This window comes from Felis catus, chromosome B2 (assembly GCF_018350175.1).
Source record: "Felis catus isolate Fca126 chromosome B2, F.catus_Fca126_mat1.0, whole genome shotgun sequence".
NCBI lineage: Eukaryota > Metazoa > Chordata > Mammalia > Carnivora > Felidae > Felis > Felis catus.
Genome location: NC_058372.1, coordinates 100518606 through 100534033, shown reverse-complemented (window position 1 = coordinate 100534033; position 15428 = coordinate 100518606). Strand labels below are relative to the sequence as shown.

The 15428-nt window shown below is 40.6% G+C and overlaps 1 long non-coding RNA gene across 1 annotated transcript; it reads right to left on the bottom strand.

Moving 5' to 3' along the window:
• Positions 1 to 702: 702 nt before the first annotated feature.
• LOC123385711 lies at positions 703 to 3470 on the bottom strand. Its single transcript, XR_006598673.1, has 2 exons — positions 2914 to 3470; positions 703 to 961 (listed from the first exon to the last, which is right to left on the bottom strand). It is a non-coding gene; the product is annotated as an uncharacterized LOC123385711 (long non-coding RNA).
• Positions 3471 to 15428: the final 11958 nt, after the last annotated feature.

Here is a 15428-nt window from a genome sequence, read left to right as displayed (position 1 = left end):
GCATTTTCTAAGTCCCTCACAGCTGAGTGGTCACTTGTAGACCTATGTGATCTAGTTACAGGTACTGGTCTATGAGGACCAGTGACGCGTGCAGCTTCCAGATCGTGCACCCTCCTCCCCCACGCTGGCTGGAATTCAGAAATGGAGAGAAGTCACCTTAGATTATACAGAAGGAGTAGGGTCCACTAATGACTTAGTGAAAGAGAGTCATTAGCCGTCTTGGACTTCTACATAAAAGAAAAATAAACTCTCTTTATTTATACCACTGTTATTTTAGATCTCTATCACTTGCAGCCAAACTATATTCTAATGGATACAAACATACCAACAAATGTCTTAGAATGCCAGAAAATAAGGTAGATAGGTAGATCACTAGAGTAGCTAAACAGATCATTGCCGATTACCAGATGTCAACAGTCAGAGCCCAATATGTAACAAGACACTTGATCTGGAGAGCTGGTTACATAGATAGATCCCCAATCAACTTCAGTTGGCTTAGCCAAGGTTTAACTTTGCCAGAAGTCATTTAGTTGTTTTTAAAGATTTCATTTCAATTTATAATTATGGAAAGTGTTCCCCATTCATTTTATTGCCCTGCCCTACATTATACCTATAATCTTCCTAACTTGGATTGTTATCTGATACACAATTATGTTTCTAAAAGACTAGAATTTCAGCAGATGATTTAAAATAAAAGTTAAATGGATATAATTTGTGTTTATTTTTGCCTTATTGAAACCAAATACTATAGAAGTGTCTATTTCACAGGGATGATTTGAGCCAAGTAGATGTAGTTTCTCTTTAAATAGCATCTTTGAGGAAAGCATATGCGGATGAGACTATAATTGTCCAAAGAAGGAAGGCAAGGGGAAAGGTCAGGCATCACCATGCCTAGGTTCTGTTCGTGCAGATTCACTTTCATCCATATGTTCCATTCCCAAACGGTGGCTCCTACATTTGTCTTTGAAAAAAAAAAATCAAAAGTCAGAAGGAATAGCAAAAATCAAAGCATTTCAATGCTGGTAAATAACAACAAAAATTTTATCGCTTCTGGAGCACCTCCGAGTTTGCACAACATTTCACAACATATTATCATACCCCCAGGTGACAGAAGCCAGAAATTGTTTTGCTTTTTAAATAAATTGCCAATAGTGATCACCCACAATTACATGAAGTTGCTCGTTGATAGTGATACAATAGAAGTTTTAGAACAATAAACTTTTTGAAAGATTGGATGCTAGCTCCCCATCAATAACATATAGCTCATCTTGAATTGTTCCAAATTGGATTGGTTGGTTTGGATTTGGACTGAAAACTTTGGATAAGCTATTTTCTAACCCTTCTGCCTGTTCTTAGAATCTATAATAGTGTCCAACATATAGATAGATAGATAGATAGATAGATAGATAGATAGATAGATGATTGATAGATAGATAGATAGAGATAGATGAAAGGAAAAGAAAGGAAGGAAGGAAGAAAATTGATATACATAGAAGCAAGTGGGAATTGAAATGAACCTCTTGGAATGCTAGCATCCCACAATGCAATGTACTTTATGAGGGTTACAGAGCTGGTTGACAAGAATCCCACCTTTTCCTTTGTAATTAAGTCTTCAGCAGAGCTATAAGGTGATTAAAAGTGACCTTGTACGTGGCTGGCATTCAGTTACATGGAGTAATTACGAAGCAAATGTGTATTTACAAGAGTCATTGACAATACTTACGGTATGACAGAGTATCCATGCTAATTATAATTCATGAGCAGTACATAGGAATATATATTTAAAAGAAGATACTAACTAAGCAGTTTCAAAATAATCTTCAAATTTCAGCCAAGGGTGTCTCTTGCAACACCCACTGTGATTTCATCAGATTCTAACTGTAACTTTCAAATTAGACTGTGACCATAGACCTCCCAAAAGTCTGATGTCATTGATGGCAGATAGTTTCACTGATCTGTGAATGTTTACCTAACAAAGTAAAAATAAAGTGTTTTTTACAACCTTGGAAATTACAGTGACTAGACACTCTCCCAGAATGTTTATCATTCTTGTTGAATATCTAAATATGTTTTTATTAAGGTTTAGAGAAAATTAATGAAAGGAAGAGATGTGATGGGGAGTTAAGGGAAAGGAGGGTGGGTTGGGGTCAGCCCCACTGGGAAGATGACCAAGCCCTCCCATGATACATTTCTTGTTGTGACCATCAGAGATGAACAGGGGAGGGCTGTAGAGACACCTTTAGGTGTCTTTGTGATTATGTGATTATATTATGATTAAGAAAGTATGTTTCATAAGAAAACACTGCAGAAAGTTGTTTCCAGAAGATACCAGTCCATCAGGAGGATTTTTTAAAGTTTATTTATTTTGAGAAAGAGGGAGAGAGAGAGAGACCGTGAGCAGGGAAGGGACAGAGAGCAAGAGGGAAAGAGAGAACATCCCAAGCAGGCTGCACACTGTCGGCATAGAACTGGATGGGGAGCTCAAACTCACAAATCATGAGATCATGACCTGAGCTGAAACCAAGAGCCAGAGGCTTAATCGACTGAGCCACCCAGGAGCCCCACAAGGATTTTTTTAAATAAAGACATTAAAGATTGTTTGGCTAGAAGAGACCACTCTTCTCCCATGTTCCTTGGTAGTGAAGCAACATGTACAGCAAAGCTCATCCTGTTCCAAGAAGATGGAAAACAAGAGGGCTAATTACAGGATGTTTGAAAAAATAATACTCAAGCAATTTTTGTATTTGTCAACTTGATTGCAAGCCATAAAAAGTGATTAAAATACTTATTGTGCTGTAATTTCTTTATAATTTGGTATTTTTAGAGTCATGTTTCCCAATGATAGCATCTAAGGGACTCTTAGAATTTAAATGCAAAATTAAAAAGCACTTGTACAACAAAACAAGCACTTACCAGTAGCTAGTTCTTGTCAACACAAGATGAAGCAGGTTTTGCAACTCATCAGGTGATAGGCAGTTAATTACCTCAGAGCAGGAAAGTTTTGGAAATGTGATGCTTTTCTCCAGGCCTAAATTGGTGACCAGTGGCCACAGGAACCCAACATCTGGCGGAGGTCACAAATCATTTAGGAGTGGATCCAAAAAATGCAATCCTGTTGCTCTCAGGCACTTGCAAATGCAGCATGAATGAAGGAAGGAATGATCGATCAATCAGGTATGGCTCAGAGATCATTGACCCAGGGAGTGAAAGGATTTTTAAAGTCTTCCTACGTGGTTGGTGGTGCGTCTTTCTAAACTCATGTGCAAGTCTGACTTTAACGACTAAATTTCGAAGTGACCCTTTCCAAAGCTGATCCTCAAACACCCCCAACCCAGCTTCCCTTCCTCCAAGTACATCAAGCCCTCTCACTGCCAGCAGCCATGAACTGAATGTTTATGCCACCAGATGGGCTTTTATCCTTCCTTCCGCCTGGGTCAGGCAGTTGTTTTGACATAAAAGCCTGAGGGAGAAATTTACAGGCTTGTTCATCTGAGCTGGTGAAAGACTGCTTATTTTGCTGGTTCACCTCCCTGAGAAGACATTATAGTTCAGGACTCCTCTGCCTTCTCCTGGCATCTGGCACCCCTGGGGCCATCAAGGAGAGGACAGATGGAGCCACAGGACTCCGGGGCAGGAGTAACTGTGGCGAGGTGGACAGATGGATGGGGGTAGGGGATAAGAGCCAGAACTTGAAAAGGGGGAGAGAGGGCTACCCCTGCAGTCTTTGAGACCACCAAGCATGTTCATTATAAGTTAGAATGTATGGCTTAACCATGGGGAGGTCACCATTTGATACACCTTCAGATTCCCTGGGGGTCACCCGTTCCCTCTCTTCCATGATATGGGTTGAATTCTGGGGCTACACTCAGTTGTCAAAAAACGCACACACATTCACCCATCTTTCGGTCAATTTTATTTTATAAATCACAGTTCAGTGTTAAATGTTGAAGACGCTGTAGTGGGGAGGCCCAAACGCAACGCCAGTAAATGCTTTCCACCTGGAGAGAGCTATACCCTTCACAAAGGAATCCTGTGATTTCGTAATTGCCATTTAATTCTACTGTGGGACTGAGAGGTAGGTATTAGCTGTCCTCCCACTTGCCCTCCTCACCCCCCACACACGCCAATTAATGGATGAGCAGACTGAGGCCCAGAGAGGTTAAACGACCTTTCTAACCAAGATCACTGAGCGAGCAGACAGCGGCATCCCTGACACGCCAGGCCTCCCCTTCTTTATCAGGCTTAATCATTCCGGGCTGTGCATAAAACACTGATCTGTTGGGGCGCCTGGGTGGCGCAGTCGGTTAAGCGTCCGACTTCAGCCAGGTCACGATCTCGCGGTCCGTGAGTTCGAGCCCCGCATTGGGCTCTGGGCTGATGGCTCGGAGCCTGGAGCCTGTTTCCGATTCTGTGTCTCCCTCTCTCTCTGCCCCTCCCCCGTTCATGCTCTGTCTCTCTCTGTCCCAAAAATAAATAAAAAACGTTGAAAAAAAAATTAAAAAAAAAAAAAACACTGATCTGTTTGCTTGTGTGGCTGATGTTTTAAACATTTAATAGGGTGCCCACAGAGATCAAATCTGTGTGGTTTTCCCACTTTTTCAGGGAGAAAAGTGCCAGAAAATCATCTCGGGCCCACTAAGAGCAGCTTCGCCTCTGGGGAGCCAGGAGTAAAGGAGATTCCCTGTAATGACTGAAGGTAGCTTTACTCTGAAAGTCAGGGGCAGAGTGAGTGGCTCAGCTGTCCAGAGAAAGGACATGTAGGACAGCCACCTGCCTGCTGTGGGGGCACTAGAGAGAAGAGAGGCTCTGAACCCTGGCTGCTCGGTCAGTGGACAGAATCTGACCGAGTGGCCTGGGCATGGGAAGGGGCTGGAATAAAGGATACAGCCTCCTCTACGTTCAAGGCCAGATTCTGCGCAGCACTTGCACTCTCCCGATGGCAGAAAACAGGCCCTGCATCCTTGGTTCCCACCCGAGGAAGGGCTGGGCCGGCCTCTGTGCACTCAGACCATCTTCCACAAAGCCAGCCCTCGGTGGGCAGAGAGCTCAGCCAGGCCAGGGCACCGGTCAGCCCTCACCAGCCCTCAGAGAAGAGGCCCAAGTGTCCCTTCCAGCTTCACACTGAGTGGGAAGGTGGTAGGGCTCCCAGTTTAAAACAATATTGCCAGATACTAGATTTTGGTCATGGCTAAGCAAGCTCAGTGCATAAAACACGGACAGTATACCTGCAGAGTTTACCCCTTCAAAAATACGGTGCTTATTCACAGAGGGTTGTGTGACCAGCTGATTTGGGGAAGAGAGGTGTCAAAGGCAAGGTTGTCCTTTGTGAGAACAACTAATAGAATGTGCTCACTGATGACACATCACTGAAGACCAACTGAAGCGCCTAGAGTTTTTAAAGATCATGGTGTTCTTTCATTACAGTTAAAACTATGTCTGGGGTGCCTGGGTGGTTCATGCAGTGAAGCGTTGGACTCTTGATTTCAGCTCAGGTCATAATCTCACGGTTCGTGAGATCGAACCCCACGTTGGGTTCCGTGCTGACAGCACAGAGCCTACTTAGGATTTTCTCTCCACCCCTCCTTCCTCTCCCACCCCAAATAAGTAAATAAACTTTAAAAAAAATTGTTCCTTTTGTGCCAGGGAAACCTAATAAACTCTCTCTTCCTTCTATTCTCCCTTTCCCCCCATTTTAAGCAGGAAGCTGGGTTTTGTGACTTCTTGCTTTGAGTACCATAGCTTCACGAAAAGCAGAAGCAGCCTGTTGTCCAAGACTGTGCCTTTCTCAAAGCCCAAGTCTACAAAGCACAGAGAACAAGACACATGCAGCCTATACCAAAGAGGGGCAACTCTCTAAGGAATGACTCCCATGAGGCAGAGAGTTAGTCATAGCTCAGGCAGTGGCCTCCCCAGTCCACCAGAGTCCCAGGCCCCTGGCCAGCCCAGAAGCAGCAGAGCCCCCGAGAGAGAAGGATCCTAAGGTCAGCAGGGCCATAACCATGTGGACTGTGCTGAGGCTCGGGGTTTTTTCTGCTTCTGACCCCTGAACTTTGCACATCCGGGGTCGAGGAGGAGAAGGTCTAAGAATGACGGCAGTTAGATTTCCTGCCGGCCTGGCGGGAGGGAAACTCAGAGTGGGAACTTCACCTGCTTAACAAAACTACACGTCTTCCTCACCTAAATTTGAAGATTGTAACTCATCTCTACCATATAAGCTACCGATGAAGATAGCAGTCACTCCACCCGCAAGTCACACTGGGATCCATTATGAGGACGAGCCAGCTGTGTTGGTTGTAAAAGATGCAAGAATTTATTTGTGGCCATGAGAAGAGGGCACGATTGCTCAGAGGCACAGTTAAAGCAGGTGCTGCGCATCAACGAGTTGCATTCTTAGCTCCTAAGTTCCTAGGCACATCCTTGTACTTTGTCAGCAATATGTCAAGCTAACACCTTCAAAAACTGACAACTGATTGGTGTAAAAAGTCTGGCTCAATGGACATAAAAATAATTCGAGAAGGTATATCATATATCTTTGCTCTTTCCAACTAAATACACACCTGACTTGGGTTTCTTCGTGCTGGTTAAGCAGCGGCAGGTGCTAGACCCTTGAGACAGACATGCCTGGATTCGAAGCCTCACTCTGCCACTGACTAGCTCTGTGGCCTCTCACAAATTGCTTGATCTCTTATAGCCTCAATTTCTTCACCTGTAAAACATGAAGGATGCTACTAAATGCCTTGGGAGGGCCTTGTGAAGAATAGATATGTGTTCAAGATCTATGCCTGGTACATGGTAAGCCCTACATGCTTGTTAGCTTTTAAATAACTTCTTAAATGTTTTCATTGATGTAGAACCTCAGGTAGTCTTGCATTTAGCAGCATCAAGTTACCAGCAAATCATGAATGGCCTCATTACTTTTTTATATATTTAAACAGTTTATTAAAAATATATATATTTTAATAATAAAATATATTATATATATATTTTTTTTTAAAGTAGGCTCCATGCCTAGTGTGGGGCCTGAACTCATGACTCAGAGATCAAGATGCCCTACCAACTGAGCCAGCCAGGAGCCCCCTAAATATACATATATATGTGTATTTTTTTTTTAGATGCTTTCTACTTTAGGGAGAGAGCATACATGAATGGGGGAGGGGGCAGAGAGAGAGAGAGAGAGAGAGAGAGAGAGAATCTTAAGCAGGCTCCACGCTCAGGTGGGCCCAACACAAGGCTCGATCCCACAACCCTGGGATCATGACCTGAGCCAAAATCAAGAGTCAGACACTCAACCAACTGAGCCACCCAGCCACCCCAATATATATTTTTATGAATAGATTCACTATTACTTGTAATTCACTGTTACTTTTATTTTGAATAAAATTCTTTTGTTTTTATTAACTCATTTGTACAGTAATGCTCTATTTTGGCAAGTATATAGGTTTTCATTATGTTAGTTGAAGATAAGTTCATATAAAGAATACTAGTAAATGATTGTATAAAGTTATATCACTAAGTCCAAAATCATGGGACTGCTGAGATGGACTTTTGGAAACTCAAACAGAATGCTTCCTAAGCCTGCTTTCCTTTCTAACATCCTATTTTTAGTCTACTTTTGTTCTTTTTCCCCCCAGCTTTACTGACGCTTAATTGATAAATAAAAATTGTACATATTTAGGTTGTACGGCATAATTATTGGGGTATAATGTGATGCTCTAATATGCATTTTGAAGTGATTACCACAATCAAGTTAATTAACTTAACCATCATGTCACATGGTTACCATTTTTTTTAGTGTGTATAGTTAGAACAATGATAATCGACTCTCTTAGCAAATTTCAAGTGTACAATACACCATTATTAACTATAATCACCATGCTGCACATTAGACCCCCAGAACTTATTCATCATACATAACCAAAAGCTTATACCCTTTGATCAACATTTCCCCTGTCCCCAAACCCCTGGCAATTACCATTCTACACTCTGGTTCTGTGAGATCAACTTTTTTAGATTCTACATAGAGTGAGATCATGAGGTATTTGTCTTTCACTGTCTGGCTTGTTTCACTTAACATAATATCCTAGGTTTCATCCATGTTGTCACAAATGGCAGGATTTCTTTCTTTTTTATAGCTGGATAATATTCCTAGATAGATAGATAGATAGATAGATAGATAGATAGATAGATAGATAGATGATAGATACATACATACATACATACATACATACATACATACATATATATTACATTTTCTTTATCCATTCATCCATTGATGGCACTTCGGTTGTTTCCATGTCTTGGCTGTTGTAAATAATGCTGCAATGAATATGGGAGTAGAGATGTCTCTTCAAGATCCTTATTTAATTTCCTTTGGATATATACCCAGAAGTAGAATTGCTGGATCATATGGTAGTTCTATTTTTAATTATTTGAAGAAACTCCATACTGTTTCCATAATGGCTGCATCAATTTACCTTCCCACCAACAGTGTACCAGGGTTCCCTGTTCTTCACCTCCTCACCAACACATATTATCTCTTGTCTTTTTTTTAAATGTTTATTTATTTTGAGAGAGAGAGAAAGCTGTGGAGGGCCAGAGAGAGAGAGGCAGAGAGAGAATCCCAAGAAGGTTCCACAGTCAGTGCAGAGCCTGATTCAGGGCTCAACCTCACGACCATGAGATTATGGCCTGAGCCGAAATCAACAGTCTGACACTTAACTGACTGAGCCACCCAGGTACCCAGTATCTCTTGTCTTTTTCGAGACTAGCCATCGTACCAGGTGTGAGGCAATATCTCATTATGGTTTTGAGTTGCATTTCCCTGATAATTAGTGTCGCTGAGTACATTTTCATATACCTGTTAGCCATTTGTGTGCCTTCTTTGGAAAAATGCCTATTCAGGTCTTTTGCCATTTTTAAGTCAGGTTATTCTTGCTATTGGGTTGTAAGAGTTCCTTATATATTTTGGATATTAGCCCCTTATCAGACAGATGGTTTGCAAATATTTTTCCCCATTGGCAAAAATCATTGCCAAGACCAATGTTAAAGAAATTCTCCTGTATGCTTTCTTCCAGGTGTTTCATGGTTTTAGAATTTACATTTAAGTCTTTAATCCATTTCAAGTTAATTTTTGTATATAAGATAGGGGTCCAGTTTCATTCTTTTGCATGTGGGTATCCAGTTTGCTCAGCACCATTATTCCTGGCACCATTGCCCAAGATTAGACGACATATTGCCCTTTTGAAAGATTTTTGCTAACATTTAATAGTATCTAATGAGTTGTGGTTGGAAATGGAGGAAAGCTTAAAAGGAAAGAAAGAGATGCTATTTCATGAACCTCTAAAGCTGTACTTCTCAAGCTTTAGCATGTATACAAATTACCTGGGGATCTTAAGGTGCATATTCTGATTCAGTAGGTCTGGGCTGGAGCCCACGGATTTTAATATCCTTCTTTATTTTATTAAGCTTTTCATTTTAAATACACTATAGTTAAGGATTTCACTTCCTAACAAGCTCCCAGGTGATGCTGATGCTATTGGTCTGAAGACCACACTCTGAGTAGAACAGGTGCTAGAAGTATATACAGACAGAGGAGCTGTGTGATGTGCCAAGATAACCATTATACAACTTAAAGAGATATGTCGTGGACTTTAAAATTGGTCATGGTTCTTTTATATTGAAAGTTGAAAGGTTCATTTTGTCAGTAAGACACGGACAAAGAAACATCTTTTCCAAATTTCATGAGGTATTTGCAAAGAATATTTCTGCCTGCCTAGAAGTTCTAGGACACGCAACTGAAAAATTCAGAATTAGCAAGAGAATTCAATCATACAACTGTTGATAGGAAAAAAAAAAATAGATTTCCTATAAGCCAGTAAGAAGCAGTTAGAAAATTTAACTGTATGTGGGCGTAGGGCAAAGAAGAGAAGTTTCACTCACAATAGCAACCAAAATACAAAGTACCTGGTGCCTGGATAGCTTGGTCACTACAGCATGTGACTCTTGATCTTGGGGTTGTAAGTTCTGGCCCCATTTTGTGTGTAGAGACTACTTAAAAACAAAATCTTAAAAAAAATAGATCAACTAAACTTAAGAGCTAAAACTTTAAAACTCTTAAAATAAAGCATGGAGGGAAAGTTTTATGACTTTGAAGTTGGCAATTTCTTGGATATGATGCCAAAAGCAAAAGCAACAGAAAAAAAGATAAATTTGACTTCATCAAAATTTTAAAACTTTTGTTTTTCAAAGAACGCTATGAAGAGTGAATAGGCCACCCATGGAATGAGGAAACCGTTACAAATCATAGGTTTGTAAGATGTCAATATCTCAATGTATAAAGAACTCTTATAACTCCACAACAAAAAAATAAAACAACTTGACTTTAAAATGCGCAAAGGACTCAAACAGATATTTCTCTAAAGAAGATATACAAGTTGCCAGCAAGTACATGAAAAAAAAATTACCATCACTAATCATTAGGGAAATACAAATCAAAATTACAATGAAATACCACCTCCCGCTTATTAGGATTGGTGCTATGAAAGCAAAACCAAGCAAACCCCAAAATAACAAGAATTTGCAAAGACGTAGAAAACTTGGAGCCCTTGCGCGCTGTTGGTGGGAATGTAAAACGGTGCAATTGCTAATGAAACTCGGTAGGACAATTCCTCAAAAAAAATAATAAAATAAAATAAAAAATAGACTTGCCATATGATCCAACAATCCCACTTCTGGGTATTTGCCCAGAAGACTTGAAAGCAGAGACTCCAAAAGCAAGACTCACTAGAAAGGAGGCTAGAAACAGCCCTGTGTCCACGGCATTATTTGAAACAGGCAAAATGTGGAATCAAGACAAGTGTCCATTGGGGGATGGATAGATAAACAAAATGGAGTATTACTCAGCCTGGAAAAGGAAGGGAATTCTGACACAGGCTACAACACGGATTAGCCTTAAGGATGTTGGGCAAAGTAGACCAAGCCAGTCACAGAAAGACAAATCCTGTACATTATGCTTCCAGTTATATGAGGTACCCGGAGGCAGAAAATGGAGTGGTGGTTGCCAGGGCCTGGGGGAAGGGAGAATGGAAGGGAATGAGGGGGTCACTGTTTAATGGGTACAGACTTTCAGTAACGTTTATTTGTTATTGAGAGAGAGACAGAATATGAGCATGGGAGGGGCAGAAAGAGGGTGAGACACAGAATCTGAAGCAGGCTCCAGGCTCTGAGCTGTCAGCACACAGCCCGATGAGATCATGACCTGAGCCAAAGTCGGACACTTAACCGACTGAGCCACCCATGCACCCTGCTAATAATATTTTTAAAAGGGATGGGGCGCCTGGGTGGCTCAGTCGGTTAAGCATCTGACTCTTGATTTCGGCTTAGGTCATGATCTCCCCAGTTTGTGATTTGGAACCCCACATCAGGCTCTGCACTGTCACTATGGAGCCTGCTTGGGATTCTCTCTTTTCCTCTCGCTCTGCCCATCCCCTACTTGTGCTGTCTCTCTCTCTCTCTCTCTCTCTCTCTCTCTCTCAAAATAAATAAATAAACTTCAGAAAGAAAGGGAGACTAATGAAGGATGTGTTTAACTAGAAATAAAAATATACTACAAAATAAAAGACTGATAAACTGGACTACAAAAAGTTTATAACTTCTGTTGTTAAAAAAATAAACACACATAAAGCAAACTATAAACTGGGGAAAATGTTTGCTCTAAGTTTGGCAAAGGGCAAATAAGCTTAACATACTAAAACTTTTATAAATCAACATGAAAGACACAATCGAACTCACAGAAAATGAACAAAGGGGGAAAAGGTAATTCATAAAAGGAAAATGCAATGGCCAATAGAGTCATGAAAAAGCTTCGACTTCACTAATCAAAGTAATGCAAGTTAACACATCTATCACATTGCACTAATTTTTAAAAATTATAATATCCAGGGGCGCCTGGGTGGCTCAGTTGGTTAAGCATCTGACTTCAGCTCAGGTCACGATCTCATGGTTCGTGGGTTTGAGCCCCGCGTCGGGCTCTGTGCTGACACCTCAGAACCTGGAGCCTGCTTTGGATTCTGTGTCTCCATGTCTCTCTGCCCCTCCCCTGCTTGCACTGTGTCTCTCTCTCTCAAAAATAAATAAACATTGAAAAAAAAATTTTTAATAACAATAAAAATTATAATATCCAGTGTTGGTAAAGTTACAGAGAATGTAGCACTTTTGTACATTGGTGAGTGAGAAGTAGAGGAGAGAGAAAATTATTACAAATTTCTTGGGACAATATAGCAATATAATTTTTCCTACCCTTTAATTAGAAAGTTTATTATTAGATATATATAATGTGCAAAGATTGAGCTAATAATTATCCCTAACAGTGCTACTTAGAATAACAAAAACAGGGGCGCCTGGGTGGCTCAGTCGGTTGAGCGTCTGACTTCGGCTCAGGTCAGGACCTCACAGTTTGTGAGTTCGAGCCCCGCATCAGGCTCTGTGCTAACCGCTTGCTCAGAGCCTGGAGCCTGCTTCAGATTCTCTGTCTCCTTCTCTCTCTGCCCCTCCCCTGCTCACGCTTTGTCTCACTCTGTTTCTCAAAAATAAATCAATGTAAAAAAAAAATTAAAAAAAAAAAAAGAATAACAAAAACATGAAAACTTCTTAAGAGTCCAAAACCACGGGATTGGTTAAAATGGTACATCATCCATGAAATGGAATAAAACTCATTTTAGAAATGACATTTAGAAGAACATTAAATGAACAGGAAATGTGTACCAATGCAGCAAATGGGACAAGCAGGTTATAAACAGTAGAAGCGACATACATACATTGAAAAATTACTGGCAGTATATACAAAATATTAGCAGCCGTTATGGAAGAAAGTGAACTATAAATTATTTGTCTCCCTTTCATCTATCTGTATTTTCTATCTTTATTGTTTTGTAAGATACTTGGTTTACTTTAGTATCAAAAAATAATCAGCTTAAAAATAATTTTAAAAACCTCTAGATGAATTTTGAGGAAAAGACTGTAATCATTCCTTGGCCCGTAACAGGAGATGTCCATTTCCGATTTTTTTTTTTTTTTAATTTCAAAGCACTAAGGAAAGACTGAGTCCAACTCACTTTTTTGAAAATAAAAAAGCGAGTGTAAAGACATTAAGTAAACTGACAGAAGCCTCTTTGTTACTTCAGATTCAGTTTGGCTGGGAATAAAAGAGACCCAAATAACAATGGGTCAAATAACAGCCCACAAGATTTTATTCACTCAAGTAACATGTCTAGGGTTCAGCAGCAGCTGGGGCTGAAGTCATATTCTCAGTATTTCGGGGAGTAGGTTTTTATCTTGCTCCACTAACCTCTGTGGCGAGCAGCCACCTAACAACAACTTAGCTGTTTCAGCTCCAGCCATCACATCTGCCTTCCAGAGAGCTGGAAGTAGAAAGAAAAGAAAACTTACCCTATGTCTTTAAGGACACTTGCAATTGCCCATAAAAGCAAAGGGAGGGGAGCCTGGGTGGCTCAGTTGGTTAAGCATCCTAATTTGGCTCAGGTCATGATCTCACAGGTCATGAGTTCGAGCCCCCTGTCAGGCTCTGTGCTGACAGCTCAGAGCCTGGAGCCTGCTTCAGATTCTGTGTCTCCCTCTCTCGCTCTGTCTCTCTCCCTCTCAAAAAATAAATAAATGTTAAAAAAAATTTTTTTTTTTTAAAGAGCAAGGGAGCTAGGAAACACACTCTTTACTGCGTGTGACGCTGCTCAGCTAAGAATTTGGAGTTCTGTTAGTAAGGATGAAGAAGAGGAAAAAAAAAATACGAGGGTTTAGCTCTGTGTCTCTGCCAGTGCCTCACTGCCGGCAGGAATGGGGCAACAGATGGACTGGAGTTTCTCTCTCGTGCCCGTTTCCCTGCGGAGGGGAGCGCACCAGAACTCTCACTCTGAGCATGCAGAGTGGGAAAATCACCGCACTTCTGGATATGGAATTTATTTTCAAGTTCGAGTTGCTAGAATTTTAAATTAGAATATATTTAGCCAATATTACAGTAAAACATAAGCAAACATCAAGACAATATTGTGTGTATATATATCTGTATACTGTATACAGATATATATATACTAAAGCATCCCTTTTCCATAAATATCTAGTTTTTACAAGCTTCTGTGACCTCTTCTGATACTTTATGTGATTTTTTATGTTTTTATGTGATTATATTCTTTAAGATATATGTGCAGAATTATAATCACTGTGTATTGAATGCGACATGATATTTTTCACTTAATGTTATTTAAAATAACTTCCTCACATGTCCATATTGTCCACATGTCCACCATTTTGATGCCAAGATCTAGAACCAATATGCCAATTATACCTATAATACCAGTTATAGGACATTTCCATTATTTCCAGCTTGCGTTGTGTTATTTTGTCGTCGCTACAAAGAGACTAGCTATAAACATCTTAGTGCAGGTAAACACTTCTTTCTTCCGAGTATTTCTTTAGAATATATTTCCACACTCAGGATTATCAAGGCAAGGACTATGACCAATTTGATGGCTCCTACATGAACCATAGTCTCTCCAGAAAGTTCTCTAGTTTTCAAGATGTCTAAGCTATTCAGTGAAGCTCTTTGGCTGCAACCCTGGCAGATCGGAAACTTGTATCACATTTGATAGTTTCAAATTTACTGGAGACGCAACAATATCAATAGATCACTTGAACTTAAGTATCTGTAAATATTTTTTAGCTGAACACTGTCCGTGTTTATTTGCTTATGTTTTTAATCCCCTTGAATCACATGCCCATTCATACTTTTTGCAATCAAACTAGAACAAGAAACTGGTGTTGTAAGTTTGCACCCGTTCTTCTGAATCCTAAATTTGTTTCTATCATTTTTTTTACGATACATGGTTTTTTCCCTTCTGGTGTTTTCCTCTCCCCTTAGGGCAGCTCCAGTGACGGTGAAAGGGTTAAAAAGAATATTTATTAGAAGGCATAATGATGCACATGTTTCTGCTCAACTGGGAATCCATTGTCTGCTGGGGCCCAAGTCAGAGGGATGTTTCCTATTAGGAGTAGCAGGCTCGGAAGTTGCCTCCGCTGCCCACAGAGATGGCAGGACTCGGGATGCAGAGTGGGAACCCAAAACGAAACATGAATAAAGGAAGCAAGCATTTCCAGACATGCTAAGCGCATAGTGGCAGGTATATTACAGCCCTCCCAGGTGGTCTCCTCGCTTTGCACATGATGTGAAGTATTCCTGAAAAGCCATTTGAATTTGAATGTCTGGAAGTCACATGTTAGGGCGTGTGTTATGGACGGGGGAAAGAGAAAAGAAAAATAGTGAATCCCAAACTGTTGATCCCTGAGGCACCGCCTCTCTCAGGGCCGGACTACCCAGTGGATTGAAGAGAGACTATTGAATCAAGTATCTCCCCTTTGTC